The sequence below is a fragment of the Cydia splendana genome, chromosome 7, assembly GCF_910591565.1.
Source record: "Cydia splendana chromosome 7, ilCydSple1.2, whole genome shotgun sequence".
Taxonomy (NCBI): Eukaryota; Metazoa; Arthropoda; class Insecta; order Lepidoptera; family Tortricidae; genus Cydia; species Cydia splendana.
This window is the reverse complement of record NC_085966.1, coordinates 23,324,703-23,349,718: the sequence shown is the minus strand read 5'-3', so window position 1 is coordinate 23,349,718 and position 25,016 is coordinate 23,324,703. Positions and strand designations below refer to the sequence as shown.

General features: G+C 37.5%; 2 long non-coding RNA genes across 2 annotated transcripts in view; one reads left to right on the top strand and one right to left on the bottom strand.

The window, feature by feature from the left end:
• LOC134792425 (uncharacterized) overlaps window positions 1-1,390 on the top strand; it is a 54,769-nt gene extending 53,379 nt beyond the window's left edge. Inside the window, exon 3 of the long non-coding RNA XR_010144409.1 lies at window positions 1,329-1,390. This is a non-coding gene — a long non-coding RNA (uncharacterized LOC134792425). The remainder of the gene's footprint in view (window positions 1-1,328) is intronic.
• LOC134792430 (uncharacterized) overlaps window positions 1-25,016 on the bottom strand; it is a 371,120-nt gene that overhangs the window by 52,193 nt on the left and 293,911 nt on the right. The window lies entirely within an intron of this gene.

Sequence of the window (25,016 nt, the reverse complement as noted above, 5' to 3'; positions counted from 1 at the left end):
ATAAAAATAACGCTGGAAATAACAAGCTTCTCGAACCTTCTGGAAATATGAGTCTACCCACTTTATAAAAATCTTGTAGATTATAATCAAAGTTAGGCTTAATTCTAATTTAAATGTATAAAATTACATGCCAAATTGTAGTTGACATGCATTAATAAAGCTTTTAGTTGTAGAAGTACATTTAGTAAATTTAACTTCACTTTCTTCTTTGTTTTAAATTTAAAATGATGATTCTACTTGTGACTGCCACATCATTGATCACCTTTTAATTCTTTGGGGTTCACTACACCAGCCTACTTTCTCATTAGCGCATTAATTTGGCCTAAAATCCGGATGTCGCAGTCACTTGTACAAAATTGGACTTTTCTTGAAATGGCCATTTTTACCGGAATTCCAGGGACCAAGTCTGGGGTTGGAGTCGGAACCTACCAACCTAAATTCGCATGCTCCGCTTCGTTCCGGAAGGTTCCCGTGCTGGATCCGGAACCCTTTTTTTTGAAGACGGCCACCTCCAAGTTCGACGTTCTGCGACGTAGTGCAGGGAAGTGACCCCTATCAAGGACTCGTTTCACCACTGTTAATTGCCAGCTCAGAAAAGATCCACGACCTTGTCTTTCCTTTAGTTTTTTTATTTTTTTAAAATTATATTTCGTAAAATTTACTCTGGTTAGTTTTCTTTCGTCTCATTTTGCAATCTACCTACTTCATGCGACGCTAAACGTCACAAGTAACTAAGGCTTAATTTTAGCGACGTAACATACTCAAAATGGCTCAAAAACCCGTAATTCTAGCAATATACCACTTGGGTAAGGATGACTCATGCTAGTCCGGGCCGGGCTCGTGACGTGACGTCCGACATGTCATTTTCTATGACGGCTGATCGGTGATCAAGTGTTGCTTTCCAAAGAAAACGACGCGCCGGAAGCTCCGGCTCGGCCCCGGCTCGGTCTAGCGTGAGTCGTCCTTTATTCGGGAAGTTGTTTTAAATATTTTATTACTACTTCAATACTTACTTTATTTGCTTAATAAATTTTGCTGCTGACTGAATCAAATTCATTGAAACCGCAACACTATAAAACGAATGTTTGTTTAAGCCCACCGACGAGCGAGTTCCCACCACATAAAAGTGCTAGTTTTACAACTTTAATCCAGCTTTTTTTAACCAGTCTCTGTGAAAAACAGCAAATTACGCGAAAAGTTGGTAAACCCATAGCACTGGGACTAAAAACATTATACAAAGAGCGGAGTGCGAGTAAATTCAGTAGGTGCCGAGTCCTGGCCGAGGCTTAAACCAGTGGTGCCTTAATGAAACAATTATTTTCACGTAGTAATATCATAGAGTTAGTCCAAGAAAAGTTTGCAGCGATTTTGATAGTCCACGCAGTGCAAGTGTAATTTATACGTCATAATTGCATAGAAGTTTGACGTTTAAAAAAACACTTGCACTGCGTGGGCTATCAAAGTCGCTGCAGACTTTTCTTGGTCTAACTCTTTTTATTTATTTAAAATTAATACAAAGCTAGTAACTATTCACTATTTCATACAAAATAACACAAAAAGGATTTTCTCGACCAGCGCTTTAAGACATAGTCACTATATAATAAATATTAACTATAGACCGACAAGAAATTGTAGATATTAAAAAGTGGCAACATCGCAGTGTCGTCCCGTTTTCTTAGATTGATTTGAAAGGGACGACACTACGATGTTGCCACTTTTAAAATTTCTACAATTTCTTGTCGGTCTATACTTAGCATTAGCAGTCGATTTATACATTCCTGTATACATGTACCATCGTCCACATTGCATTGCTAACCAACAGATCGCAAGGCTTCCTTTCTACTGAGGCGGACATGAGCGGAGATGGAGGAGATGTGCGAGAATCAACCGATTACTTATGAGAGTAGCTACTGAATATCAGCAATTTCATTGAAGTCGATCTGTATCGTAAATATCATATCTGCCGAAATATGTACCTACGTATCTACCGCATGTAGGCCAATCCAACGTAACTTACCGTAACGTAACGCCAAAAAGAATACTACTAGTATGAGACTTTTCCTAACGTACCTGCTAATAAGGGAAAACACTCAAAAATGTATTCCCCAAAGCAGTCTATCTTCCGTATACAAAAATGCAAAAAGATAACATCAAGAGCCCAGGTCTCCTCGCTCTTGGTCATGATAGCGAAATGGTGGCGGCATATTCATGAGGGACTCCAAAAGGATTCCATTCTACATTTAAATCACATCTTGTAGTCTGAAAGATAGCCGTAATGTGATTTAGGTCACGGGGTTTTTATGAATAAGGAAACATATTGGGCAGAATTTGCCAATTTTGAAGTAGAGTATGTCAATGATATTTACTTATTTAAGTCTGAGATGTGCTCGTGTAAGGCGTATCTATTCAGGTTAAGGGTGATATCATATACACACGATTCATACAGGCCTATTCGGATTTCGAGATAATCACAAGATCTTGAGACGATATAGAGATCAACTAGATCTACATTAGATATCGACTAGATGTGCTTGGATATCTAAGTCATAACTTGTCGAGATCGTTCAAGAGGACCTCCAGAATCGCGGAAACGTCAAATTTGACATACCTATCTTACAAATATCTTTAAATTATCCGTATCGTAACTTGTTGAAGTCTAGTAGAAATCTAATTCATTTTCCGAATCGAGCCGATAGTCGAGACGCGACAGTGTGACAGGATCCTGTCCTACTATGTCCGTTCTTCGCATCATGTCGCGTCGCCGCGGCGATAACGCAACACGCGATGTAATTAACGGCGCGATTCGGGAAATGAATTAGAAATTCACTAGATATGAAATAGTAACGTGTGACGTTCCACGGAAAAAGGTACCTTATGGCGGCTGGAACTTACGCTATTATTAACGCCGGTCCAATATTCAGCCGGGGCAATGGTATACCTTTTGCCGTGGAACGTCACATATCTTTACTATTTCATATCTAGTGAATCTCTAATTAATTTCCCGAATCGCGCCGTAATTGTCTCGTGCCAACTATTGGCGTACCCGATGAATCCGTATTCTTGTAGCGCGCGCTCGGTCTACTACGTCCGCTCTCGACCTCGCGTCATGTCGCGTCGCTGCGCGACACGCGACAGATTTATCCCTCTCCTGCCAATTATTCACTCGCACTCTGGATTCTATTATGACTGTCAGACAAGCGTAGGTCGGAGGCATCGGACGCTGCGAGTTGTAGGTAAATGTTATTAGGATGGCTGTTCGAAGCGTGATTTTTTACCCTGTGGTGGTCGAACGTGGTCCAGCGGTGGTATTGTATTGTAGCATGGGCAGGAATGGCAGGATTCCACAACTCGATGACTAGCGCCTAGTTTGCGTGGTCCAGCTAAATTTAGAACAATTTTTTTTTAACGAGCCTATAAGGTGTCCCATTGCTGGGCAAAGGCCAAATAATTAGTTGAATAATTTTCTAATCTTACCGCGTTTTTGTTTACATCCTAAAAATCGCCAGAGCCTCTACCATCAGTTTTAACATTGACATAACGCTCACGTCTACGTAATTTACTTTCTGTACATCTCGCTTCCACTATTGCTCGCATATGCGAGTACGAGCGAGATGCATAGAAAGTAAGTTACTTAAACGTGAGCGTTATGTCAATGTCAAAACTGGTGGTAGCCGTACTGGTCGGCTAGGCAGTTTTAACTCGAGAATTCCCAAGAACACAATCACACATTTTCATAAAAAGTACTGTTTTATACCTGGGCAATAAATAAAACTAGGCTTTGTTGAATTTTGGTCTGTATTCTAGAAATTTTCTTTACATATATAACTTAGAAAAAAAATTGGCATTTTGGTATAAAAAAGAGGTCTTAAACTCCGGCTTTGCGATGTTCCTTCTTCGTTAACAAAATACAAAATAAAGACAGTGTCGTGTTTTTATTATTAAAGTTATACCTGCTAAAACTTCCAAAATCCATGTTCCAGCCAGCCTGACGTACACTGCGAGGTGATTAACTATTCCAAGCCGCCAGAGACTGAAGTTGTCATAACGTACAACAAACTCAATTGTTTTTGTTTACCTTCGGGCCGTAACTGACAGAGGACTACGTAAATTAACTTTGAACGTTGAATTTATAACCCTCATTAGACTGCATTCAGCGACAGACAATTTAATTCATAATTAATCTCAATTTTATTCAATTCTGGTGAAAATTGCAATGCGTTAGTACAGGCGAGCCCGAGTTTTCCAAAATATATGTCCTACGTTTTTTACGTATTTTTTTATAATAGTCTTAATATTCTATGACAGAACGTTTATTTCATTCATTGTTGTTTGTTCATTGATTGTAGATATGACCTTACTGGATTAGTCAGGTCTTTATCAGATGTCCCTTTTTCACCAGAATGATAATTGTTATAAACTGTTATTTATGATTATTTACCACTGAAAATCTCGAACCCCACTATCATGACGTATATCTCGAAAAAGTGCTTTTCCTGAAGGGCTAGGATAGAATGGCCACCCCTTTATTATATATGTCACTGTGGCTATCACGTTCTGATAAGAATGTAAGTGCAAGAGGGACACATGATATGCAAAGCCAAAGACTCTGTTATTCTTGAAATTCAAACCCCTGAAAATGTCGTACGTAAGGCAAACTGAAAGTTTCGGGAATAAAAAAAAAATGCCATTAAATGGAATAAAAGCACAACGAGCGATAAAAGCGCTACTTTTTATCACGTAGATCTTATTTATTTTCAAAATCCGCACCCCTTGAAGATCTTGATATCATAGTTTCTATTTGTACCTACATGGGTGGCTGCAGCCAAATGTAATACTACTTGTTGAACCTAAAATGACGTTAGGAACGTCGTTCCCACTCCCTCGCGAACAAACAAACGAGACAAACTTCCGTGTTGCATTGTCTTCACTACGGCTACAGCGGTTGTTCCAGCCGCTTCGATAATGCAAACGCGATGCTCAGTTCAACTTATACCAAAGTTTGCCTATGAAGCCGATGGTCCCTGGTTCGAATCCTGGTAAGGGCATTTATTTGTGTGAAGACACAGATGTTTGTTCCTGATCTGAGTCATGGTTGTTTGCTACATATGTATTTAAGTATTAAAAACTAAACTTAAATATAAACTAAATAAGTATAAAAAATTGCCTACTGAAGCCCGTCCCGGGCTGCCCCCGACGCAAAGGTGCCCATCACGCTCGCTGCGTTGCCGCGTTGGACTGCGATGGACAGCCTTTGCATCAGGAAAAACCCGGAGCGGGGGTCAAGGCCTCTTTCTAGCATATTTAAGTATTTGTATATTATATATCTCGCGCCATCTACTTTTCCTGTCAGAGTCGGGGCACAATATTTCCTTAGACATCACACCTCTTCTATAATTAACGATTCTTTGCTGATATTTTCAATAGGGAGAGTTTCAATTGTTTCAAGTGCTGAGTACGAAGATCACACATACATAGATTCCCATTTTCTGAATTTTGTATTATTAGTGCTGAGTTGGTCCCATACATTTAATCCATATAATATCTATTACGATAAATGATACTACAAACAAAAGAATAGCAATAATTTGACATACATATTAAACCTTATTAACCTAACCTTTTTCTAACCGAATTAAAAAAAAGAGGAGGTTCTCTATTCGTCGAAAAATTTTTTTTGGTAACTGGATTGGCAACTGTTTGGCTTTAAACACATCAGGAAATCGTATGCAAATACCAATTATTTTTTATTTTTAGTCGTGTTTTTTTGAAGGCGTTTCTTTTTAGGGTTCCGTACCCAAAGGGTAAAACGGGACCCTATTACTAAGACTTCGCTGTCCGTCCGTCCGTCCGTCTGTCACCAGGCTGTATCTCACGAACCGTGATAGCTAGACAGTTGAAATTTTCACAGATGATGTATTTCTGTTGCCGCTATAACAACAAATACTAAAAACAGAATAAAATAAAGATTTAAATGGGGCTCCCATACAACAAACGTGATTTTTGACCAAAGTTAAGCAACGTCGGGAGTGGTCAGTATTTGGATGGGTGACCGTTTTTTTTTGCTTTTTTTTTGTTTTTTTTTTTGCATTATGGTACGGAACCCTTCGTGCGCGAGTCCGACTCGCACTTGCCCGGTTTTTTAATTTAAATGTAATTTTAGAGATACACTGTAGTGAACGGCATTGTGACTTTTGAGTGTTGGACTCGGTATGCCGCAGTAACTATCACACGAGATGATAATTTAATGCACTCAGGGCGCTGTATAATTATTAAACTTTAGTTCGCTGGAGCTCAAAGACATTACTCCTCTGTGCAGGCGTGGTTAAAGCTTGCTTACTAGTGTTTAGCAGGTGCAGTGTAATTACAATTAACTTGGAAATCTGTTCTAGAAGCAATTGCTTTAGTTTTTAATTAAGAACCTTCTATTAGTAAATGTTCTATATAACATTTTGAATATACCTAAACCCAACATGCGTACCTAGCAGCTGCTAGTAACGAACAGAAATCTCGTGTACCTCTGTGTATAATGTGTATAATGTGTACATTGTGTACATTGTACTGTGCCGGCCCTAAGTGCTCATTGCATCCATCGACTGCAAACGCCATATCATGTTTTATTCCGACGTACGAGAGACGGATGCAGGATTCTCAAATTCCATCCAAAAGCGCACTATTGAAACTTTACAAATTCATCTCATTTTGACTTTACGCGCAACGCTTGATTGCACCAATAGGTAGGTATATGAGTACGGACGTGATGCACTGTGAGTGATGTTAAAATGAGATCAACTTGCAAATGCTGTTGTGTTACTCTACGTTGTTGGAGGGGAAATCGAAGTGAGATCAAAGGATGCACCGTAAGAGCAGGAACACAGGCAATAACGTGAACAGTGGGTGCTGCACTATACACGTCGTCCTTATATTTATGGTTGTCTGTTTGTTCCATAGGATCGGGATTAAGTATAGTTATTTACATCCAAATGTCAAAATGGTCCGTCAGTGAGAAGTTATTTTAAACTTTTTATAAATCGCCGCTCTTAAGATTTACGTAACAAAACGAAACCTCTAACTTTTGTCTAGTTAGACTCATAGCAGAAATTAGAAAGGCAAAAAAAAAGGCAGAAGGTCGAAAGTGAATCAATGTGTATGTGTAATTATTTAAATGTCAGTGCTTTGCACTCGTATTTGTGCACATTTGATGTGTGTTTTTGACTTTATATTTTGTTTTTGGATACACAATAGTTTGTTTGAATTCGAAGTATTTGCTGGACAGGCACCTACACGAAACTTGATATAAGGTTTTAGTATTTGTTCAGTATTTCATCAAAAATGGGTTTTGTGTTGCGTTGCGCCATGTGCGGGCTTTTTGCAAGTTATAAATGGCTCTCGAAAGCTGTATCACGTTTGTTTCTTCACGTCTTGGCGCACATGGGTATATACCCATCGCTTTCTTTCTTGCAGACAAGATACGCGTAAAGCGGGAAAAAGAGACGACCTTTCATTAGATGAAACAATCGACTTTATTTGTCAGGGTGTGTAATGCTTAATATAATTATAAAAAAAACTATCATACATTTGTTATAACGTCATTTGATATATTATTGTAGGTTATAATGAAATTTTTATTATACGTTTCCTTTATTATATTATGATTTCATCTAAATTGTCATTGATATAATGCCTAATGTAATATAATTTTCAAATAGTACATAGACATGTTTTATAATGACATAATTATATTATATTTTTGTATAATATACTTCATACAATTTTATCAAGTATAAATACATATATTGTATAATATTTTTTGTCATATTTCATTTATTGATAACGTAAAGTTTTACGTAATTTTTATAACTAGTACGCAGGCCTACTGCTCTTGCTAGCTATTTTATTCTAGGGAAGTCACAGTTCTAACCTAACCTAACCAATTTTTTCACGGTTTTCGTTCTGCGGGGGCTGCAGTTCAAACCTAACCTAAACCACTTTTTTGCTAGAGTATTTTATTCTACAGAGGGTCAAAGTTCTAACCTAACCTAACCCTCCTTTTGTTAGGTAGTTATTAGTTCGTGCGGAGTCGCAGTTCCAACCTAACCTAACCCATTTATGTCATGCAACTATTATGCCACACAAATAATTATGAGATGTCACTTGTTATAACAAATAATAATTATGCTTTAGAGTATGTAATAATTATGACAGTGTATATTAGACGAAGTGTAAATATACCTATGACATAACATTATGTTTACCGTTAATTATGTATTACGGTAGTATACCATTTATTACGTTATTCAAAATAACGATATATCAAACTATAATATATGAAAAGTAGTTATAACAAATGTAATGCACCCTATTTGTCAATATCAATCGTGACAAGAAAATAATTTTATGAAGGTTGATGTTTTTTAATTTGTCATTTAACCTGTATTAGAATATAATTGGTTTGTAATTTATTGCTAAGTTATAAAATATATAAGATAAGTTAAAAAGTTACAAAACCGCTACCCGACAATGTTATTTTATATTTAGAATCTCTTTCCTATACCTAGTATATGTCTTGCGGGTTAGGTAAATACTAACTAAACGCGCCAGCAACTTGCAACTCATCTGGTGTTGCGTCGGACGATTCATCTGCTCGTTTGCCTACTTATATCATATGAAGTCATCAATCAAGTCCTAACATAAACATATGCTCTGACATACATAGTCACAGCCGGTTAAAAATAGGATCTAAATCTATGCCACCTACCCTGTGACCTATTTCACAAGCTTTCAAAAATATGAATATCGCTAACAATTTGGCGGCTACGCTATATACGAGTAGAGCGTGCACAAAGGCGGGCGCTGTGATTGATGCGCGCGTGAAAAGGAACGCAACGGGCGCAACTACCTCTTTTCTCGTTAACTTCGCATAAAGATAGGCGGGGTTTTGTATGGTCATTCGATAAATACCCACATATACCTACTTGTATTTTGACATACATGAGTACATAACTTGCCCCACCATTCTACTTACCCGGGGATAACCAGTTAAACCTGGAGTTACCATGGTTACCAGTACAATTTGACATTAGGTTTAACCGCTTAACCCCGGGTTAGTGGGATGGTGCAAGTGGGCCTTAAGGGTTAGATAGTAGTAGAGCGGTATTCTGATTTTAAAATCGGTTAAGTTTTTGATATTGATTGGTATGATACGACTCCTTGTGCTGTTTGTTGCGAGCAAAATGCGCTTGTTTTAAGGTACCTAGTATCATAGCCATATAAAAACGTTTACAAATACTAAAATGGAAATACCGTTCTAGGTAAAAACGATATTTCACGTAGGTACAGCGCATTTCATTTAGATTTATTTACCGCTAGAAAATTAATAAGAACGTTGCAGCTTCTTACATTTATTTACGGTAATTATGTAGAGGGTATGTTCCAAAATCGTATGTGACATTGGAAAACGTATTTCAATTAGATCTTTATATAGTAAGCAATTGAGCTCGTTTTCAAATGTAACAGACGCCTGGTATGCGTGGCGGGTCAGAGTTGTGGAGTTCACATGTGTATGCAGCGGTATGTGGCCCGCTCGTGTTGTTGAGAGATGGCATTTATATTGCGGCACCTGGATGCTATTCATATTGTTTAAATATTTACTGTAGTGTCGAACGTTTAAACGACCAGGCGGCTTAGCACGGTCGCGTTTTTATCCCTTGTCACCATGCCTGTCACGTTCTAACAAGTATGTAAGTGCGAAAGGGACGCGCATAGTGATAGTCGATAAAAATGGAACCGTGCTGAGCCCGCAGTGTCGCTGGGGCCTTGAGAATCATGTTGCCAAGGCCACGAAAAATAGTCATCGCGTTAGTCCCAAGAAAGTCGCGGGTGGGAGTTATCAAAGGGGACAACTGGAACGAAGGAATTAGATACTCCTTGATAATACCAAAATAATACTGAAAATAGCTCTGAAGGAAAATGGAAGCTGCTTACATTACCCATTAGCGCATGCACACTTTTTGGAACCCACCATTTTGTTAATGCTATTAGGTAGTTACAGTAGAAAATCGAATCTAACACCGTGACCCAGGTGTCCCCAAGTGGGTACAGTCACCTGCAATAATATGTTACTCTTCGAAGGCCGCAAAAATATGTGACACGCTCTTATATATGGCTCTACAAATAAGATCGTGTCAGATATTTTTGCGGCCTTCGTTGTGTAACATATTATTGCAGGTGACTGTACAACAGGCGCTAATGGGTTTTCAAATGAAATATAAAATCACATGATTGGGTTTTGCGCTTGTATTACATAGTGTAGGTACGTTAACAATACGCCACTGATATTTTGAGATAAAATAGAGTTCAAAGTGATGTCGCTCAACAGTTAATATAATTTTGATTGCCTTAGCATCTTGGAAGGTAAAATCCGTTAAAAAAGGTTCAAATTGAAGAAAAGGACATAATATTCAAAAACATTACACTTCGTAATTTATAAAGTTTTGCATAGTCGCTCTAGTTAAATAGGAAGTTTGGTAAAAACTAAATTATATTTTGATGCCGCTATCCGCTATCGTATTTCATAATTGTTATGGAGATCCCAGCGTAATACCCGCATTTAGCGCATGAGCGTGGTCATGTGAAAAAACGTTATTATGTTATAATGCGGCTTCGAAAATTGCATTTTCCGCGAGTTGGCAGTGTTGTGTGTTGTGTGCGCAGCGGCGCTAATCCGTGGCTCGGTATATGGAGCTCGGACGATGACTGACGTTATAATGATTGACTAGTTAACCGCCTGCTGGCTGGCAGTGTTATGTGTTCTGGGTGCAGCGGGCCTAATCCGTCGCTCGGTGCGAACTTGTTGGTTGGAGAAATAATTAATTACCTAATGACGACTTCATCTGTGTGGGATGATAATGATTGATAAAAAATATCCTATACCTATTATCCCCTTTTGGGTCTCGAATTAATCTTCATACCAAATTGCGTCTAAATAAGTTCAGCGGTTTAAGCGTGAAGAGGTAACATACAGACAGACATTACATAACAAAAATAGTCGCGTTACTTTGATACCTACCAGAGGAGAAAGGGGGTCATTGGGAACATACATTTTTAAAATGTTGAAGAGCTTCATTAAGATAGATTACTTTGAAATGCGACCCATAACTGGATGCAAGTTTTGACGACTTGTACGTGGACGAAGCAAGCAAATAAAAAAAATAATAAGAAACTGTTCGTGCGCGACGAGTGTACCCTGCAGTAGCCCCGGGGACCGAGTGCTTGCATATTTCTGCATTCTTACGCTTGTTTCCCGGAGTTTTCTTCAACTTGCACAGTGCATACTTTACTTCTGTTTATAACACTCGTATACCTATACCTACTTGCTTCAAAACTTGCTACTGGAGGCCGATTCAGTTTTAACAATTTGATATGGTTTTCAACTCATTTTGATACGACCTTGGATCGTGTCATCGGGCATCTCACACGCACCAATAAGTGCGAGCGAAATGTCTTATGAGACGACTTCTGATCGCATTATAATAAGATTAAATCCATATCACATTGGTAAATCAGAATCGGCCTCCCGCGCACTTGCTGTACAGTTTACGGACTTGGACTAACATCAAGGAACGCTTTGCTTAATAAGTTCTGTTTTGTAGTTTCTTTCGTAATAACGGTAAGTATTTCTTGTGTTGCGATTTCCTCAAGCTAGAATGTGGACTTTACCAAAAATTAAACGTGGATACTGCTTGAATCTCTTATTTAATATAACAATTACATATTCCTCGTAAAAACATGTCTATAAAAATTAGTCATTTCTTTCGCTCTTGCTAATTGGAGCTAATTTTGACAGAGAAACACGAATTTCATTTACCTAAGTTCGCGGTAGGCCTCCTGACCCGATAATGACTAGCTGCGATATAAATAGAAAGCAAGCTGTCTATTGGAACTTTAAAAATCCTAATTTTATTTATTTTTGTTCTCAGTGCTTCTCGTGCGTACAGTAATATTGCAACTGCAAGGCCATAGGCTACCGCCACCGAGTTGGCAATGCGGTGCGTTTGGAAGCCATTTAGGGCCCAGGGAGGATTCAGAACAGTACCAATATTGCACGCACGAGCGAGATGTTCTGCGAGTAGCTCGTATCATATCAATAACAAATCTAGTTGAGATTCTAAAATCTAAATGTTCCTCATGCGGTATTAACATCCGCCCGTTACAGTAATTTTCTGCGCTACGAGTTCGTAGCACGCTACGCCGTAGCGCCGTAGCTCGCTACGAAATATTGTGAAAATTATCTACAAGGGGGTCGCGCCTCGGCGCGCCTTATTACCTGATTTGCCACACCAACCACTACCTTATTGCGTTGACACAAAGACCGTCTTTTACCCGTCTTATCTCGCAATATATGTCTTAAAACAAAGTACGACATTCTCATTATGGAAATTAAAAGAGAATGAGGTTGCTCGAAGTAAATGATAATGTAGGCGGCGCGAAGAATATTTCAGAACGATTCCTTTCTCCCATAAATGACATCCTTAACCAGGATATATGTCAATTTTAGCCTAATTTATGGAGATTCCTTTGCCTTTGAGGGAAAAATTCTATTCACGCCCACAACAAAATTGTATATTTTCTGGGCCCGATTCGGATTTTGAAATAGACATCTATTAGATATCTTTTAGACATCACCAAGATACGATAACGATATGTTTAAGATCTAACCTGTCAAATTTGACATGTGCGCGATTCTGGAGATACCCTTGAACGATTTCCACAGGATATGACTTAGAGATCCAATTCACATCTAGTAGATATCTTACTCTATCTAACGTAAAAGTGACATTGGTTGCCCGAATTGCGCTGCAAAGAGAACTAGTTGATATCTAAACTATAACGTATCTAGAATGGATCTAGTACGTGTCGTCTCTTGTGAATATCTTGAAGTTCGAATACGGCAGTAAGACTTGTAATTTTAAAAGGTAGGATCTTGACGCGATCGATATGACAGTTGAACTTTGCAAATTTATTGAATTGAATTTGATTCCATGGATGATCATAATTAAAATGAGAAAAAAATTTAGATAATTTTTCAAATGCTTGATTCAAATCCGAATTTGTATACGAGTACCAACTGAATACCTACAGCTAAAAGAAAACATTATCCCACTGATTTATGGCTTATTATTGTCATATATTTTTTTACATTGAATAAAATAGTTAAAGCCCAATTCATATAATGCTTACTCGTATAAGATGTCACAGCGAAACGATACCGATCTGTCAGTGTCAAAAGTGACGTTTCTGGATGAAGAAATCTCACTTTTGAATATGACAGGTTATATTAATATCAAATCCAGATCCAATTCATGACCTGTCATTACAATCAGAATGTACGCCTCTTGGTCGATGTCCTCACAGTCTTCTTTCGTTGTGCTCTTCAGTTCTGAAGACAATACGCATATAGGCATAACGTGTGATGATTTACCGCGGTGCATATATATTTCGGCCGCGATTTTTTTCCGGACGCACAATGGTTCCCTTTGCCCTCAATATCGCGACATCAATATGCCGCGATCAGCGCAATATCGGGGCTTATCCCTTCAAGCAAAAACTTAATCTATCTGACACAGACAAGTTTGTAATAAAGACATCACTGGTCATGCAGTTTGCGTGAAAAAATTGTTCTTTACTATTGATCATGGTATAATAATATACTCCGCCTGGTACTCCATTCCGAGATTCGCGTATGACCTAACTGACACGCGCCTACGTCATCATGCTGTTTACAGGTTCTCAAACTTTGAAATGTGGGAGAATTTTAACCAACGGTGAAAATTATTTTAACGGCATTAATTTTAAGTTATTCATGTAGAAACATAGTAAAATAAAACAAATCTAATGTATTAAATTAAACTTTATTTATCTATACAAGACAAACGTTTAAAAAACGAATTCACAGTTACACATTAATTACCAAGCTTACGACGTGAAAAGTTTGGAAAACACTGCGACTGCTGACACTGAGCGAGAAGGAAATAACAATTAACACGCGTTCGACAAGGATGACGGTCAGGGCATGAAGTTATCTAGATCCGAATTGTCAAATGTCCCCAGCGCTATCCTGTGTTGCCAGTAGTATAAACAGAATTACCCGAAAGTCTGAAATTTCTTTCGTGAATCGGAAGATATTGCTAACGAGTAATTAAAAATGACGTGTTATTGTAAAATTTAAGCTAAAATACATATAAATGAAAATTATAAAATTATAAAGAAATATTTTAACTTATTAACCATAGGTATAATGTACCCATGTAACATGTTATGTTGAAATAAAGTGGCAATGTTATTGTGACGTAATCGCGTGTCACTCTGGGAATGGAAGACCATGTTTTATTAGACCATGCTATTGATGATGGCATCATATCAGGGAATTCTAAGTGCTTTCTATTTTGACTGACGTTTGTTCAAGAAATAACATAATTATAACAATTAGATATAATTGTAACATGCCTATTCTGATTTCGAGATAATCACAAGATCTTGAGACGATTTAGAGATCATAACTTGTCGAAATCATTCAAGAGGACCTCCAGAATCGCGAAAACGTCAAATTTGACATATCTATCTTACAAATATCTTTAAATTATCCGTATCGTAACTTGTTGAAGTCTAGTAGAAATCTAATTCATTTTCCGAATCGAGCCGTAAGCCTCTTAGGTATAAACGAAATTGAAAGTGTTGCGTAATACCGTGTTAACTGGAAAATTTGGATACTCGGTCGTGATGAGTTTATGGGCATAATTAGGTACAGGTAAAAAACGTATGGTGGGTTGGCTTATTTGGACGACTTTCCTTGTAACAAAACTTTTTTACGCGTTTCTCTACAATAAAAACAGGATACCGATTAGGCCTATAAACGTTACGATCTGTATCTGTAATGTTACGAAGAAAGTGGCTGGCTGTCAGGTCTGTATTACTAGCCAGTCTCTGGTATCCGCGAAGAATGAAGCAACGCACCGCCCAACAGATTTGGTATTTGTGACGAACAAAGGTTCTTTTCAATCGTCGGTCATTTCCAAACGTCTTTGCCATTTTGCGACTTATTTTTGGCTAGTATTGTTTCGGTTGTATAAAGAGATGTGCTCTCTTTATAATTTTACAGTCGTGCCACTTAATGAATTTAGGTAATGTACACCAAAAAGTCATTCTTTCTGGAAACATTTCATTTATACTTACTTATATACTTAAGAGGTACCTACTTACTTTTAGGATTGTCCATTACCTGTAAAGTTACTTATTGGTTTAGTATATCCAAGTATATCGTTACGTTTAAGTTTTTTTGAAAACAAAAACATTGAACAAATTCTAGTGTATCTGTGTGGCTTTAAGAGAATACCTACGCTATGCCTCTGAAGGCACTGCACTAGTTTCAGTTTCTGCCTTGAATGAGGCAATTGCTTGATAACATTAACCGATTAGTCTCCATATCGAGATCAGAAAAGTCTGCTCCTAAAATAAGCGTATTATCTCGATACCAACAGGGCAGGTATGTACCGGACAGAACCGGCAATAGCCGTTAAATGCCGGCCTTAATTACGTCAACTATAACACGAGTGTGCTTAACGGCCCAGTATAACCTGACCTCTGTCTCTAACTCCAAAAGTCCAACACGTAGCTCTACAGTCCTTGGTTGTGATAGTTTCTAATATTTTCGTAGTCTTACTGTAATAAGACTTTAAGTGGACGCGAGAAAGTTGTTTTTCCCACGTCATATTTTCACAGATATGAGCTCGGGACGTTATTAGCCAAGTGTTATTTGCGTTCGGTTCACGCGATGTGTAACCTTAATGCTTATATCACAATAGCGACGGGTTGTGAAGATATCTTCTTCGTCTAATTGTCGACAGTATGTACTAAACAGGAACACACAACTGTTGTTTCATAGACTTTATGCCACCGGAATAAGATTAACGAATGGTCGGACGAACTTTGTCGTTTTAATTTTTGCTTTGAAATTGCGAACGAATTGTTTGTACCGAGATTAAGTTTGGAGGGTAAATGTGGCCGCTGCGAGTTTAATGAACTGTAAAACAGGACTAACAAGACCCTCCGGTTTGTTAGTGTTTCATGTTAGTTTGTAAAATAATAAGCACCCACGGATTTGGTACTGAATTTTGTACATTTTAACAATTTGAACACCAAACGTATAAATAAAAATTATAGGGAAAAATTTAAGCTTACGGGGCACAGATTTATTAAAAATTTATAATGATTATAGTGTTATTGTTATGAACGCTTGCGTCCGGTACCTAACGTAGATACATAGCTGCCAGCTTCGATTGCCTTATCTATCGTCTGTTCTGGTTGAGAATTTTCTTTGCGGTTTTATCTACAGTGAAAATTTTAAAAGCAGCGTCTGGTGAATACCTACTAAGTCCCATTTGAAGGGTAAACATAGACAAAATTTATTCCGTAATAACCTAATAGTGCTTATGTAATACAGGCGTGCAATAGTAATGCTACATTCCTTCATACGACATATACTCGTACAATACTTCATATGGCGATACAACATTTATCTTTGACTGGATGAGCGCGTGCGCTAGATAACTCCTGTCTAGTTATCATTACGGCACAAAGGTATTAAAGAAGGTTTTATTATGCCACACAATTTCAACGCATTTAACAATATTGAGCATAGAATCCCACCGGCGACTTTCATTAAAAAATAATGCCAGAACTTCAACACGCGTTAGAAAGTTCCCAAGCGAAATATGAAACAGAAGTTTCCAATGGGCGATATAAAAGAGAATCGGCAATAAAACCCGCGCGTCATTGGCGAAGTTGTGTCGCAGTTGGAAGAGTGGTCGTAAAGTGCATCGTTAGGACGACGTCAAACTTACGGTGTGGCTGTGAGGGACACAATAGATAATTGTATTACATATGTACAGAATTCCCACTGTCGAAACCGACCAGACAGCGAATTACAATCGTATTTTAACTTAATCATTTGACTTTTTTTAAGAAACCGGAGGCAAATGAGCATCCAGAATAAGTCCTGTCTGACTGATCTGATTTTTTGCTATAATCGAAACCGGAACTTCGGTCGGGCACTACAAATAAGCAATGCAATTAAGAAAACAAGCAATTACTTATTTATAAAGTACGTATTGAAAAATATTAAAACACTCGTCACGGATTCCCGATGTTCGCAATAATAGGAGCACAATAAGGCAGTAAAACTGCGGCTACATATGTAAGTATCTGCTCGCCGTCCCTATTTCCTGTTCCATAGATGGAAGTATTTAGTAAATAGCAACAGGTAAGAGGAACATCTGATTGCGGCAGCCTTACTGCCTTCTTCCCCTGACTTGCGACGGTGATTAAACAGTCCATCCTCGAGAGACACTTGGCTGTACCGCCTCAATACGCTGCTTGATAATTCTAAAGTGGACTGACGGCTCGATTCGGAAAATGAATTAGATTTCTACTAGAGTTCAACAAGTTACGATACGGATAATTTAAAGATATTTGTAAGATAGATATGTCAAATTTGACGTTTCCGCGATTCTGGAGGTCCTCTTGAACGATTTCGACAAGTTATGACTTAGATATCCAAGTCACATCTAGTCGATCTCGTTGATCTCTAAATCGTCTCAAGATCTTGTGATTATCTCGAAATCCGAATAGGCCTGTGAGCCATTTCTATTACGACGGTACTAGGACGTATAACACTTTAAACTCTCGCTTGTTGTACACATATTTAATTACACAAACGGGTCTACCGCGATATAATTTTTTTTTTACCTTAAGGTGTAAAGTATCCTGTTTGTGTAATTAAATATGCGTACTAGGACGGTTGTGGAAATAAGTAAGTCAATTTTTCCTTGGTATGCAAACGATGTGTAAACAATTTGAACCGTATTTTTTTTATGAAAGCTTATTTGATTTTGTAACTTTAGTAGCGACCATCACAAAGCTAAAGGGCTTGGGTTTGAATCTAGGTAAAAGCATTTATGTAACAGAACAGATTTGTTATTGGTCGATCCATCACTACCTACGCTACGGCTACATAATTATGTAATTGCTGATTTTTTTTTGGCTACAAATATAATGACCACCAAAAAATACTTTGGTACCCTAAATAAAAAAATCATGCTTACCAAAAAAAATTACTGAACACCAAAAAAATAAAGCCTAAAAATACAAAAGTACCACCACTTTAATTACGACTGCACTTCAAATTGTATTCAAATACCAAATATATTGAATGATCACCAAAAATCATTAATGATCACCAAATCTTGAAGACCAAATTAATGCGATATTTTCACCTAAATAAACCACTATGATTACCAAAAAATTTATACATATTACCAAATAAAGTAAACTGATGCCAAAATTACTAGCTCCTCCCGCTCAACCCCCTGTAGCCCGCACCGCATACCTACCTAACCTAATCTACTTTTCTAGTAGCATTTCGTTATGCTACTAGAAAAGTAAGTTAAACTGCTATCAGTTAAGTGGGTTAGGTTAGGTTAGCACTGCGACCCTTACAGAAACGAAATGGTACTAGAAAAGTAGGTTAGGTTAAGTTTCAACTGCTACCCATACAGATACGAAACGCTACTAGAAAAGTGGGTTAGGTTAGGTTTGAATTGCGACCCATACAGAAACGAAATGCTACTAGAAAAGTGGGTTAGGTTAGGTTTGAACTGCGACCCTTGCAGAAAAGAAATGCTACTAGAAAAGTGGGTTAGGTTAGGTTTGAACTGCGACCCTTACAGAAACAAAATGCTACTAGAAAAGTGGGTTAGGTTAGGTTAGAACTGCGACTGTTACAGAAATAAAATGCTACTAGAAAAAGTTGACGAAGTGGATTAATTAATTTAATAGGATAACGATTTATTAAATGTTTGCACATTTTTAATTAAAATGTGGTTACAATTTTTGTGATCATTTACTATTTTTGCGTTTACAATGATTATTTTGGAGCCATTTGCTTTAATAGGATAGCAAGATTTAAAAATTTGGTTATCATTTTACATTAAAATGGAGTTCTAATTTTGGTGGTCATTTACTATTTTTGGGTTTACAATGATTATTTTGGTGTCATTTTCTTTAATAGGATAGCAAGATTTAAAAATTTGGTTATCATTTCACATTAAAATGGGGTTTGAAATTTGGTAATCATTGACTATTTTTGGGTTAATAATGATTAGTTTGGTGTCATTTCCTTTAAAAGGATAGTAAAATGTAATAAAATTGGTAATCATTTCACATTAAAATGGTGTTATAATTTTGGTGATCATTCATGATTTTAGGGTGGTAAAATAGATTTTTTTGGTATTAAATTTTACTAAATCTGGTGATCAGTTAAATAGCAGCCTTTTTTTTTTATTAGGGAATTTTTATTTATTTCAGAGATAAAATACATTAATATATTTAAAAATAATACAAAATTAATACCTTAAAACCTAAAGGGACTAAAACTAAACTAACTAACACTACTACTAAATATAAAAAATCAAATAATTGCTTCAATTAATTCAAGTAATTGCTTGCTATCTTCAATTTAAATACAAGATATCTTACTTTTAGTGTGCGTACCAAAACTAAACCTACCTTTTGTGAGGCTGCTTAGATTAGACGGTTATAATCACAGAATGAAAATGTGAATTTAATAATTTCTTAAGAACAAAGTAGTCTGAATTCTGAATAAATAACCCACTGTCTGCTGAGAACAAAGGCTCTTTTCAATATTGTAACGGTAATTCTAGATGAGCCAGCATATTATTTGCAAGCCCTATCTTAAGGTATATAATCTCCATCTAAAGCGAAGATTAACTGGAGCGGCATTCGACATTTTCTTTCATTTTGAAATCACTCGCAGGGTATCTCGCTTGCACCAGTATAGAGCAAACATGCCCTGCGAGTGATACCAAATAAAATAAAATATTATGTTACGAATGACGCTCAGAAATTAACCTGAACCATTTTGATTCGGTCAAATTGTGTTTTTTGAAAAACTAATTATAGCCAGCCTTTTATGAATGTAGTATGATACCTTTGGGTATGGTGCTTTACGCACGCTAGCGTCCCCTTCCCGCCCCCTGCCGCAACCCCCCCTTTTTGCATGAAATATGTCCCGATTCACAGTTTTTTTGAGTTTTTGGGGAAAGTATACAATATAGGAAAAAAATGTCAATGAAAGAAATAATCCCTATTAAATTATTAACAAAAAAGGTTATATTCATTTTTTTGATATGACGCACCATATTCATGTTATGGCTGGATGAACTTCGACAAAATTTTACCGTTGAAAAACTTGTTGAAGTTGTTATAATAACCTTGCAAGCTTATTCTCCGTATAAGATTTCTTTCAGTACTATCACGTATAGTATACGTGTTATATTGAACTTTAACAAGTTAATACATGAATATGGTGAGTCTTACCAAAATGTTGCATTTATCCTTTTTTGTTTAGAATTTATTAAGGATTATTTCTTACCTTGCCACTTTATTCCTAATTCTAATAATTTTCTCAAACATTAATAAAAACCGTCAACCGGGACATATTTCATGCAAAAAGGGGGGGGGGGGGGTGCGGCAGGGGGAGGGAAGGGGACGCTAGCGTGGGTAAAGCACCATACCCAAAGGTATCATACTACATTCATAAAAGGCTGGCTATAATTTGTTTGTCTTCCCCATACATTAGCCCAAGCAAGTCCAAGTGTAAAAATGCGGCTTTCTTTCAAGTAGTAACATCTGTATGTGAAATTTCAGGTCAATCGAATAATGGGAAGTGGGTCTAACGGCTCGATATGGAAAATGAATTGGATTTCTACTAGACTTCAACAAGTTACGATGCGGATAATTTAAAGATATTTGTAAGACAGATAATGTCAAATTTGACGTTTCCGCGATTCTGGAGGTCCTCTTGAACGATTTCGACAAGTTATGACTTAGATATCCAAGTCACATCTAGTCGATATCTAATGTAGATCTAGTTGATCTCTAAATCGTCTCAAGATCTTGTGATTATCTCGAAATCCGAATAGGCCTGTAATTTAGCTTACAAGATTTGACTCGAACATACATGAATACATACGTACATTGCAAGTTAAATAAATTCTTGTAAAATGATTATTTTTTTAAGTCAAACGGCTGTCTTTACTATTAACACTAACTTTTCAAAAAGAAATAATGAAAGCATTTCAATTTTAATAAATAGTTCCTTTTGCACTGCTTACTGTTGGAAATTTGTCTTCTTTTCATTGTGTTCGAATATAAATTATGTGGTCTTTATTCGCATTTACATGTTTGATGAAGGAAATATTGAAATAACTTGAGCAACAGATCTTCCATCGCATCGTAGTTTGTTTTACTGTATATTGGTGCACTACTGATGTGTAGTGGGGAGGGTTGACGGGTGGGGGTAGCACGTGCTCGCGACTATATTAAAAAAGTTGCAGGCGGCTGTTCGTGTTCGCGGTCCGCCTGTTTTGTGCGCCGCCAGTGTATAGTTTATTGAGAGTTGGGGCCATTTGCTAAAATAATATGAAACCTGAAAAGTGTATTGCGTTGTCAATCTTTTTGGTAAATCTGTTGTTTTTTTAACACTTCGTCGGTGGCAAACAAGCATACGGCCCGCCTGATGGTAAGCAGGGTCCAGTGCGTGTTATTCGGCTACGGTTTTTTGTAGGGTTTACTTCCCCAGTTGGGCTCTGCTCAAGATCTGAAATGACATCCGCTGTGCTGTATCCTACCACACAAAGCGAGGTGACATTCACAATCTCTCTTTTGGACGTAGTAAGGACATACCCGGATCCAAATACCGGGTCTGGGTGTTAGTGAAAAAAGTATTAGAAAGTATATTCCGAATTCAGACTGATTTTCTGATGGCTTACCTACAGCTAGCATGTATTGTGGAGCAAAATACGCCACAGTGCCTACCGCTTTACATATTCGAACTGGTTCATAATAAGAGGCCGTCTGAACTAACTCTGAATCAATACCGATTTTGCAGTGTGAAAGTGCGACTATAGTAGCCCCGTCATATTCTTAAAGGATTTATTGAGGCAGCTCCACACTTTGTCACTGCAAAGTGCGTATACAGAGTTAGCATGGTCCTACTACTATATAAGAATTTAGGATACTCTATTACTATAAGAATTTTTAATGCTTTACTTTTTAAGTAGGTATAACGTTATGGTTCAAAACCTGAGACCTGGGAGTCAAAAACCGCTAAAAACTAGCAGCTAAAATTGATTACACATTTTTCAAACCTCGTTGATATGCTAAACATAATGAAATGGCGGTCCACCGTCCGCCGCCGGCGATAAACCAATAACGCGAATATGAATGCGAAATGCCACCAACCATTCGGCCATACGATCCTCCCGAGAGATTGACCAATGATCACGCTCCTATTACGACTCAACAAGGTCTACATTTGAACAAAAAGTACAGCGCGAAATGAGCCGTAAGCTGTTATTTATATGCAGAGAGGTATTAAACAGCACATTTCTGCAATTTTTCAGTTTTTTGATTTGTATTTATGTGTCGAGTGGGATTTGAGTTGTTATCGAATAGGAGTCCGCGTTTTACTGTTTATTGCTTCGTGTGTCATGTTATCAACTTTAACACATTCACCGTACAATTCACACTTAGGCGAATTCTCTGTTCATAGGCATTTATCGCTTCAAGCGAAAAAATAGGAAGGCGATTCGAACTTTATAATCTCGTTTATTGATATTGAGGCTTTTAGGTACTCCTTGCAAATTTTTACAAGGTGGATTCTGCCAATTTCGACGTGTACAGTATATGATCTGTCAGCTTTCAACACTGACATTCCTAGTTAAAGAAATGTCACTGTTAACAGCTGACAGATAATATCATCATCACATCAGATTAATCAAGAGATTATAAAGTTCGAATCACCCTCAAGTTACCGGCTACAAGCGAGTACGTTATACGAAAGGTTAGAAAATACAAGAATCATTTACATATTTTGTACCATATTTTGCCGCTTCTAAATGACAGAAAAATTATTTCATGTTAATTTAGAAATAATGATCTGTCTATAGCGTAAAAATTGCTTCATTCCCCATATATATAAATAAGGAAACGTAATAAGTTAGTTCCTGATAATAGGCAGTTCGTTTACTATCCATGTCAAAGCATTATTCAAGCCATGTATCTAAAGACCTTAGCTGCCGTCTAGCAACAGGTGGTTGTCACCCTGTACAAAACTGCCTAATAGACGACCTTATTACCATATAATAAGGTTCTCGAATGGTTATGAACTTACGCACGGCACAAACTAACACAAAAATTACTCAATAGACGTCCTTTTCACCTGGTATTAAGGTTTACGAATAGCAAAGTTGGGACACTTGCATTTAAAACAGCATTGCCCCCGTTCCATACTTTAGTTGTGCATGGTTTATTTATGCTCTCTTGTTCTGTTTTATGCATTTCTTTCACTTTAAAATGTGAATGGAATGGGAATTTAACGGGTTAGAATGAACTGTGCTTAAAATTTGGTCATTTTATTTGGAATGAAAAGTAGATGAAGTCCATGCAATTATTTTTGCAGTTTGTATTATGAAAACGTTTATATTTTGTTAACGCTAATAATAATAAAGGAGATACAAATAATAGATAATATTCATAGTTAACGCTAGAAAAAAATATCGAGGAAATTGCAAAGAAAAGGGTACGGTATTTTAATATTGACAATATTATGCCTAAGGGTTACCCTAATTTACCCTAACAATCCAACTTGGGCGATCTTATCAGTGAATTTGAGTTTTTGCACCCATGCACGGGATGCGTATTTGAATACGCATTCAACATCCCGGTTCATAAATCGGAGGAGCTTGCTGAGAACAGAGACAAGTGGTGCAAGCTGTGGTGTTCGACGAACGTAAAACCACAATCAAGCTTGGTTTAAAACACTCGCAAGTAACCGAGCCAAGCGTCATCAGCGCGACACCTGTTCGCCACGGGCGCGACACTATACCTGCCTGGCTTGTGGTCGTGTTTGCCGCTCTCGTATTGGCGAATACAGCCATGAATAAGTTTTTGGTATAATATTCATTTTTCGTACAAGCTTTTATCTTGACTGTTTTTTTCCTTCCACGGGCAACTAATACTCATCGAGACAATTCTAATAATCACAATCACAATTATCTTGCGTTTTTTATCACAGAGTTCCCATGCCCACCTCCTGTCTCCATCATCAGATCAGCTCCATGTCATTATAATATTGCATTGTTATTTGTCATCCGATTTACATGCAAAATTTCAGCTCAATCGGAAATCGGGAAATCGGTCAAAAGCTTCCAAGACCCACAATAACTAACAGGGCAAGGAGCAGCAGCAGTTAAGGAGCCCTAACCTCAGTGCAGTATTCGTCGCTCGTACTCGCGCTACCTGTGACAGTAGACAAGCGTACATCAGGCGAGCGCTCAGTTCAAGTTGGATTTTCCCGACAATGCATCCCGGTGAGATCGATTTGTCCTCCTAAACCGGATTCGCGATATGTCACAGATTATGAAAAGTTTAAAAAGTTTTATAATTTATTTCGACGCGACGCGATATTGTGTGCGTTCCGCGAGCCGTTATTTCAATCCTGACCGTCCTGTAGAATGCGGCGGCGGGTTTGTCGCTAACAGAGGTGTTTTTTCAACTTTTAGCCATTTTGGGTAACTTTAACTACAGGTTTAACTTCAAAATCACGAAAAAAATTTGCTCTCCAATAGAAAACATCAACTTACGTTGGTAAATTAAATAGGTCTTGCAAAATATAGGTAACGGTTGTATATTGGTACAAGCGAAGTGCAGTGAGACTATTGAATATGAAATCGGTACCTATAAAAACTATTGGATTGTATTTAAAAATGGAAATGCGCCTGACGGTGCGCTTTCATTGGACTTTTTTCCGTCCTTCTAGATTGCTTTTAACCACGTGTCCAGCGTAGACTAGTCAATTAAGGTAATAAATTTAAGTTCAGAAG